The sequence below is a fragment of the Notothenia rossii genome, assembly GCF_949606895.1.
Source record: "Notothenia rossii genome assembly, chromosome: 1".
NCBI classification, from domain to species: domain Eukaryota; kingdom Metazoa; phylum Chordata; class Actinopteri; order Perciformes; family Nototheniidae; genus Notothenia; species Notothenia rossii.
This window is the reverse complement of record NC_136912.1, coordinates 14338917-14347726: the sequence shown is the minus strand read 5'-3', so window position 1 is coordinate 14347726 and position 8810 is coordinate 14338917. Positions and strand designations below refer to the sequence as shown.

At 40.6% G+C, this 8810-nt stretch overlaps 2 long non-coding RNA genes across 2 annotated transcripts in view; one reads left to right on the top strand and one right to left on the bottom strand.

Annotated features, from left to right (window-relative positions):
- Nucleotides 1–8810, bottom strand: part of LOC307036827 — a 101346-nt gene that overhangs the window by 7 nt on the left and 92529 nt on the right. Inside the window, exon 3 of the long non-coding RNA XR_013807483.1 lies at nt 1–113. This exon is cut by the window's left edge and continues 7 nt beyond it. This is a non-coding gene — a long non-coding RNA (uncharacterized lncRNA). The remainder of the gene's footprint in view (nt 114–8810) is intronic.
- The window catches only part of LOC307036814, a 34727-nt gene that overhangs the window by 24382 nt on the left and 1535 nt on the right, over nt 1–8810 (top strand). The window contains exon 3 of the long non-coding RNA XR_013807473.1: nt 7231–7378. This is a non-coding gene — a long non-coding RNA (uncharacterized lncRNA). The remainder of the gene's footprint in view (nt 1–7230; nt 7379–8810) is intronic.

Here is an 8810-nt window from a genome sequence, read left to right as displayed (position 1 = left end):
CTCTCATCTCTCGCTCTGTCTCACAGACTCAAGCCCGTAATGATGCCTCACTTCAGGATAAACACGGTGCCATTTTTCGTAATTACAGCAGGATGTGATTTTCATACAGCCTCCTGTTTGACATTTGTGATCACACACACACACACACACACACACACACACACACACACACACACACACACACACACACACACACACACACACACACACACACACACACACACACACACACACACACACACACACACACACACACACACACACACACACACACACACACACACACACACACACACACACACACACACACACACACATTAGGCGCTGCAGTAAGACCAAACCACAGAGGGAACAAACACCATTAACACATCCAAAAGCTTTTCCAACTGCAAGATATAGTCAGAAGAATTTAAGCTGTACATTATGGTACGGATTTCAGTAATTATATATTGTTATGTAGTAATAACAAATGCCCATTACAACATCCCAAAGTCTATTGTGATGTCTTCAAATTGCTTGTTTGTCCGACAAAATATTCAAAACTCAAATGATTTGCAGTTTTTCAACAAATACAATTAAAAACCAGCCAATCCTGACATCTGGGGAGCTGGAACCAACAGATATATGTCATTTCACGTGGGACATGAAATGACAATTACAATTACTCAATCATCAAATTGGTATTGTCTATCAGTTAACTTGTGAATTTGTGTACTACTTTAACTTTGCGTAGACCGTTTTGGAGTATTAAGCAACTCACGGATAAAACAGCCAAATGTGTAACTCCTTTCGGAAAGAAGGAGGGGTTTAGCTGTAGACATATCACATAGATAAGAAACTTTTATTCACACGATCAACCATATATGGTATTACCACTCTTGCCGCCAACTAGATAGCCTTTCTACAGTACTGACGTTGAGTTGAGGAGATCGAGGGGTCTCCATTTCTGATTATCTGTGCCGTCAGGAGAATCTCAACGCTGATAGTTAGCTTTGATGACCTGAATATTTTGTAATCACGTTAAAACATTTCAATTGGTGTCTATATGACACCAACGACTTTGCAGACTATTTAAATTGGTTGCATTCAAAATCTTCTTGGCATTCGGTCCTGAAACAGCTTTAGTATAGCAAACATTATGTGGAATATCTACTCAGGAGTGAAGCCATTCTTTGCCTTTAAAACAGCTCCTTGTAATGCAGGGAAACCTCTGAGCTATTTGAAGCAGGGAAGACGTTTGTAGTTTGAAACTTCTTGTTCCTGGAAGGATCAAGGACGTGGAAATCTATGTACTTGCAGTTCATAAACCACATATTTGGTCTCGGTGGAACTGTTAGGTTCTCTGAAAAGTCTCATATTAAAACTTGATTTTCACACAACTTTTAATGCTGTGGGAAGATCTTCTTATTACTTTCTTTTGGGATGATGGATTCAAAATAAGAATTGAATTGGAAAGTTGCTTCACAAAATGTTTTCTGTTCTTGGAATATCAAAGAAATGACTTAAACTAATGGAGGCACTATACATCAATTGACATTGATAAATAAGTGTTGTGACATTGAAAAGCAAAGCTTTCAAAGTCAAGTAGTTGTGGACAAAAGAAGAAACAGCCTTCTACCTTCCCCACTGCAGTCAGCCTTGGTTACCATAGTCTCAAATGCTTTTGTCCTACAGCATCCAGGTTCCTTTCAGCCACCATGGCATGTGTCTACTCCTTGTATTGAGGCTTAAATGCAAAGTGATGGAGTGACAAAACACTGTCAATCAAAATGTGTTTCAAGACCACTTGAGATTCTTGGCTGGTCTTGCAGTGTGAAAACATCTGAGGCTCTGAAGCTAAGGACTCATCGAGAGACTGAAGAGCAAATCTGACTTGACTGTGAATGCACCACAAGAATCTCACTCGAAATTTGTTTTTTTGAGACCTAAACGTTGTTTTGCAGTAAGGCGTCGGTCTTCTTCCCGTTCCCTCTGAATCAATGCTAAGCTTGTGAATGCAGACAGCCTATTTGTCAAGTCTTACAATTAAGAGTGGATAATGCCACTGTGTCCCATGCCAGGAATTTGGTTTCCGAGATGTATAAATACACGGGTAAACACTCTTATTTACCTCTGTTTTCTCAGACATAATCACCAGCCCGGGCTCCATGCGCTGTGCTCTGCATGAAATTAGCTTGCTATTGATTCCTTGAACATCTCCCCACAATTCTCAGCATTGAGGGGCTCTAATAGGCTAAACGGCAGACAAGCAACGTGACAGTTTTGCTCTCAATGCTGTCTGCAGCAGAGAGGCAGATTGCAGAAGAATAACGATGACGTTATACAAGACCTTTTTGTGATTGTAATCACATTTCACATCTCTGCCTCTGACTTGACAAGCTGGAAAACCGAAGCCATGACTTGACATTTGGTGACATTTATCACTGGAATGTGAATGAGTGACTCTTAACATGAAAGGTCACACCTTTAGAGAGAGTATTCCCAGTAGATCTGGCGTATGTTTACACTTGTGTATTTGTGGGATGAAAGTAAGCTATATTGAATGATTTGGGATGCCTACTGCTATATCTGATCTGAATTTTGCATTTTCAGTGGTTATGTTGTTTTTAACATTCAACCCTCCTATTGTCTTCGTCCAGCCCCCCCCCCCTCCCCCCTTACTCTGGTATTCGCGGTCAGATTTGACCGGTCCTGTTTTAACTGCTATCACATTAACACAAAAACCATAAATGATCACCAAATTCCATTGAACACCCTTTCAAACTGTAAATATTGTATCAGACTACCAGTATACATGAAAAACTGCAGTAAATATACAAAGAATAGACACTGAACATGTATTGCGTGTGCCAGGTGTGATCCATGTGGGGGGATGGGCACATAAGGGGGCGGGGGACACATCTAGTGTGTGTGTGTGTGTGTGTGTGTGTGTGTGTGTGTGTGTGTGTGTGTGTGTGTGTGTGTGTGTGTGTGTGTGTGTGTGTGTGTGTGTGTGTGTGTGTGTGTGTGTGTGTGTGTGTGTGTGTGTGTGTGTGTGTGTGTGTGTGTGTGTGTGTGTGTGTGTGTGTGTGTGTGTGTGTGTGTGTGTGTGTGTGTGTGTGTGTGTGTTGTAGTGTGGTGTGGTGTGTGTGTGTGTGTCCTATCATTAGTATACTTGTGGGGACCAACATCTGTGTACACAGTCACGTGTGGGGACTCGCCCCCCTTATGGGGAGATAATGGAGGTCCCCATGAGGGGGATCACTAATTTTAGGGTGAAGACTTGGTTAGGGTTAGGGTTAGGATAAGTCTCCATCCTAACCGCGCGTGCGTGCGTGCGTGCGTGCGTGCGTGCGTGCGTGCGTGCGTTTTATCTGATCCGGATGGTTACCACGGTAATTCCTTTTCTTTATGGGGAACCGGGTACACCATGGGTGTTACAAAGTTGACTAAATCATCCAAAATTCAATGAAAGTGGTGATCAGCAATTTGATATGTTCAAATGTCTACTGTTAGGGATATCATAAAGTTATGATTGATGAAAGTAGTAAATTGATCAATTTGACCCGAAGACAACAGGAGGGTTAATGCCTTCCCCCTAGTATCCAAATAATTTCTTAGAAATTAATATGTGACTCTAGGGCTACTGAAAATCACTGCAATGAAATGTGGTACTCGTCTTCTCAAAAAAGTAAAGAAATCGAAATGTTCTTCTTCTGTTGTAAATTACAGAAAGGCATATTATTCAAAACATTAGGATAATAAATTTTTAGACAAATTAATCAATGAAATGAATGCTTTGTGTGAAGATAACCTGAACATTCTTTAGGTTTTGATCTGAAGATGTCCCATTGAGCTCTGGGATCACATCGATATTTTCTGACATTTTATAGAACACACGCTTAATTAGCTAATTGTAGACATAATCTCCAGAATGATTGTGTATGAAAATCATTGTGAAAGCTGTATCTGTAAGTATGCATACATAATGTTTGTTATGTAAGATGTTAAAAACTCGATAAACATATTGTCGAAGATAAGGGATAGATAGTCAGCTGAATGTGTCCTCCTTAACAATATTTTCCTCCTTCTACCCAAGCTGCAGGTTCTTCACTGTTCTATGTTTTGGCCCACGGTGGCTTCTAATTGGTTGGGGATTGAGGGTACACTTGTGATGTGATGGCAATGACAATAAGAGCAGAGCCACGCAGCCTGTGGGAGCCACAACTTCTGACAGAATCAATGTGAGCGGCGGGGCCCGTTGAGGCCAGGGAGTCTGGTTCAGCAGGACTAATTACTGTGCGTTCTAAAAGTTGATTTGCTGCAGGTTAACTTCTGATGTTTTTCCACTTCCTTTCGTTGTTTCTTTCCCACATTTCATTGAAGTAGATGCAATTATTTTGAAGTGTTTCATTCAGCGTTAGCAATCAGAGAGCTTCAGACAGCTCAAATCACTGAGTTGATGTGAATCAGAGAGGGATATCAGGCCAAATGACAGACAATAATTATAATGCAGGGTAATAAAAAAACATTCTGACAAGTTATTCAGGAAGCAAGGTCAAGTTAAGTTGAGCGATTTGTGAATTCATTATTAAAATACTGAAATTACCATATTTGTATTGGTTGAAATTATTCCTCAGAGAAAACATAACAAATAAATCACATTGATAGATGTTTTCAGTATTACAATATGACAACGTCTAACACATTGTTTTCAATGACAACAAAACAACAGCTCAGTCATGCCAGGGCCTTTGCTCTCACATCAACTTCAGACTGACAGCGTCCACGGCCCCACCTGACGTATTGTTTACTGCCTGATAGGAGTCTGCACACCGCCCTGATAGACGTGCTCTCACACACCGCCTTCCTCTCACTGAGAATCCAGGGGGGGAAGCCTTCAAGCTGTGCTGCACAGATCTGAGCTGACGCAAGGAGACAGGCTCTTGTAGGTAACTGAGGGGGAGTGGAGTGGCTCGGTATGTGGGGACTCCGAGGTAGGAGCTCTGAGGCGGGCAGGGGGCTCTCTGAGGCGGGCAGGGGGCTCTCTGCAGAGCGTCCTCCAGCAGGGCAGCTGATAGATTGCAGCGTGCACGGACCAGACAGAAGCCAGCGGTAGGACGTGGTCACTGGATGCTAAATAAAGCAGTGAGTCAAAACAAAACGACCTAACATTGAGCAAAGTTACCTTAAACTTGTATCTTTTCAAGCACAATTAAAGGTTACCGGTGCTTAAAGAGTGCTAGAGTATTATTAGCCCATGTGAAACAGATTTACTGTATCACACATTAATCTGGGATAGAATCTGCAGAGTGCATACAGCTGCCAGGCAGAGCACAGCTGCTTTCTCCATCAAACTTGCCAAACCTGCACATTTGTTGCAAGGTTATGACGAATTTGTTCAGAACTGCGCAGAAGTGTACTCAGAGAGAACAATATGCATTATTCAAAACATGATTCTCATCACCATGAATACCAAACTGTTCAGTTACCAAAGGATTGCTTTATCTTGCCAAATTGACCCAGTTTTTGTCAAGGAACTCTTACATTTTTAAACAAAACCAAATCTTTTTTTTTTTTTTTTTTTTTTTAAAGTAAAGGCTTTGCTGAACCACTGGCCTGACTATTTTTATTCTGAGTTATGATTACTGAAGTCTTGAAGGTAACATTTCCGGTAAGTTTGTGAAAAGCAATTAATGACTCCAAAAACAGGTGCCAATTTTCATTTTGTAACTGGTATTACATTTTCCAAAACAAAATGGCACAACACAACCATTCACACCTCACTGGCAGAAAACAGATGATCTAACACAGTGTTCCGGTTGACTGTAACATTTTAAGTGCACACCATTTCAAAAGATGGATATAATAAGAAGCATTACTTTGGGTCTTGGATTGCATTCAAGCTTATTTAAAATCTCATGCTTAAACTGAGGCATGGTATTAACAAAATCATGTAATTCAATTATCCGGTTATCAGTTAATACATTTCTGGCAACGCTGTCTAATTTTTCAAGCTTTATTTGCAGTTATGCTGGCTGAATTGCAAGTGGCTTATGTGCTTTACAACCCGAGGAAACAATTAATGTCTTTTGGTGTTCTTTGAAGCCCAGGGTTACTTTATTTCCTTGGTGAAATTACGTGTGTCTGTGTGTGTGTGTATATATATGTGTATGTCTGTGTGAGAGAGAGCGAATTCCTCAGAGTTTCCTCACAGAAGTCTCTATTTAAAGGCAGCAGTGAGATCTCAGGTGGGCTGAGTCCAGTGTGGGTTCTGCTTAATTAATGGCGCGCCATCTGACTGTCTCCAGAGGAGGCCGACCACCAGCTGCTGGGGCTTTGATCTCATCTGTCTGTCTGTCTGTCTGTCTGTCTGTCTGTCTGTCTGTGTGTGTGTGTGTGTGTGTGTGTCTGTGTCTGTGTGTGCGTGCGTGCGTGCGTGCGTGCGTGCGTGCGTGTGTGTGTGTGTGTGTGTGTGTGTGTGTGTGTGTGTGTGTGTGTGTGTGTGTGTTGTGTGTGTTTGTGTGTGTAAGCGTGTCAGTCCTTTACATTACAGAGCATCACAAATGGAGTGACATCATCAAGTCTTCAGTATGGGATTCACTTCAAAGAAGGAAGTGCAGCAACTGATATTAAAACCTTATTGGTCTTTTAAAATTCTTGTTATTTTTTTGTAGATCCACTTCATAATTTGCCTTATTCATACTGTAGTCAAACACATGTTTTTGGCCATATTGTGGTAATAATTATATTTACTTATATTATATTTCCATATAATGTCTTTACCACTTTTCTATTTAAATCCTAAGTAAGTAAGAAGGTAGGTAAGTAAATGATACTTAAATATAATCCCCATTTAAACACAGGTTACACAGTGAGATAGAGGTCGTCCTAGATAAGAGGGGCCAGAGCAGTAAGTAGGTACAAAGGTATTTAGGCCAATAAAATGATTGGATGGGCTTATTACCTTATTGCCACACACACGGCATATTTTCCTTTTTTTGTCAGAGCATCTGATTTATTGATTGTTGTCAGGATATAAAAACATTTTCTTGAAATTTAACAAGAAAAGCTTCTAAAACAAATTGCCAACCCTGGCTTTAGCTGTCTAATTTGAAGTGTCTGGCACCAGATGTTCTGTGATACATTAATTGTCAGTTTTAGTGTCTCCCTCTTCCATTCAGTTTAAGAGTCAGTTAATGCACAGCGTCATTAATCTCATCATTGATCCCCCCCACCCCCTCCTCACAGCAGCTGAGGCCTGAGGACTGTCTGCTGTCACTGCGGCCCTGACGTGTCCCCTTTAAAAGTCAAGGTGAAGCGTCAGGCTGTCGTTTGGGTGGAGAACGAGCCACGGATCACAAAGCCTGCAATCTCCAAACTGCCTCCAACAGCAGAGGTAAAGCACGCACGACTCTCACTTCAATCCCTCCTCCCCTGGGAAGGCTTAGGGAGGAAGAGTCATGCAACAGTTTGAGAAAAAAAGAGGAGATCCAAGTTTGTCATTGAGCACAGTAGAAGTCACTGTTTTAAAATATGTTCACCACTTCCTGAATCTTAATTTAAAAAGATTACACTTTTAAACCTGTAGAATTCCATGTAATTAGTTTTCAGTATAACTTTCCGCAATGTCATAATGTATCTTTTCTTTTTTTACGTAAAGAAACTGATGTTGGTGTCAGAAATGCTGACCTAAAATCACACTATGTTATCCTGATGGTTCAATCCTGTTAATATCTTGAACATTCAAACTTGTCAGAAAACCTATTTGTTGTTAAAACGCCTGTAATACCTGTGAGACTGCACTGTAGGTGGCTAACCCACACACATTAGGCTTTCATCACATTGTGTCTAATGATAATCAACCGTAAGAAACTCTTCTTATCCAAAATGATTCATTATAGTGTGTTGTTCAATCCAATATAAAGTGTATTGAGACACCAGACATATTAACAATCAATTGGAGAACGATATTTCAACACGGACAAAGTGACACATCACCATAATGAAATTCCTTGATAAATTGAATGAATTCATTTAATATACATGAATATCTGTGAAATCCCTTTTTATAGATTCTGCCAGTATTTTTAAAGTAAGAGACAAAGACAGATTGTGCTCCAGAAGTAATGAGAGCTTCATTTATTTTTTATGTATTGTGTTATGCAGAGATGTCTTGCTCCGGAGCAGTGCTGTTTTTGTTTTGATGGATGTGACAACATTCCTTAACAGCATCTATTTCCAGCTTCTAGTGTTGTAAAAAAGAACCTGATACATAATTTATTATAGGGACTGATGCCCCAATATGACACAGATCAAGCTGGGTATTGATGCCAATGGGGCTGAACTATTCAATTCTATGTTGATGTCTGAATAAATGTTCGCGCACGTCATGATTCAGCAGTTCGTCGTGTTGAACGCACAGCCGAGGGAGCCAACAACGAACATGTCAACTATTTGACAGAATTAATCATTAATATTGGGCATATTTATTTTGCAGGCTAGCAAATGAATGGCAATTTATGAGAGTAATTCAAGATGATGATGAAGAAAAGGTTCAGTAATTGCTGCCAAGACAAAGAAAGAGAAAGTAGTTATTGTGTCCTCTCAATCAAAGAGGTCAAGATGATGGCAAGATGCTGATCAGGCAAATGGGTGATGTGGAGAAGGAGAAGTATTTCAAATCATTTTTGGATGTCTTCTAATCGTTTTTGAGGGCATAACTAGTTTTAAACTGGCCCCAGGTTGCCCCTTTGGTCAACGAAACATAATGATCTTGTGTTACTGAACGGGGAGGTTGCCACAGGTGAGGTAGATCTCTCTCAGTGTCT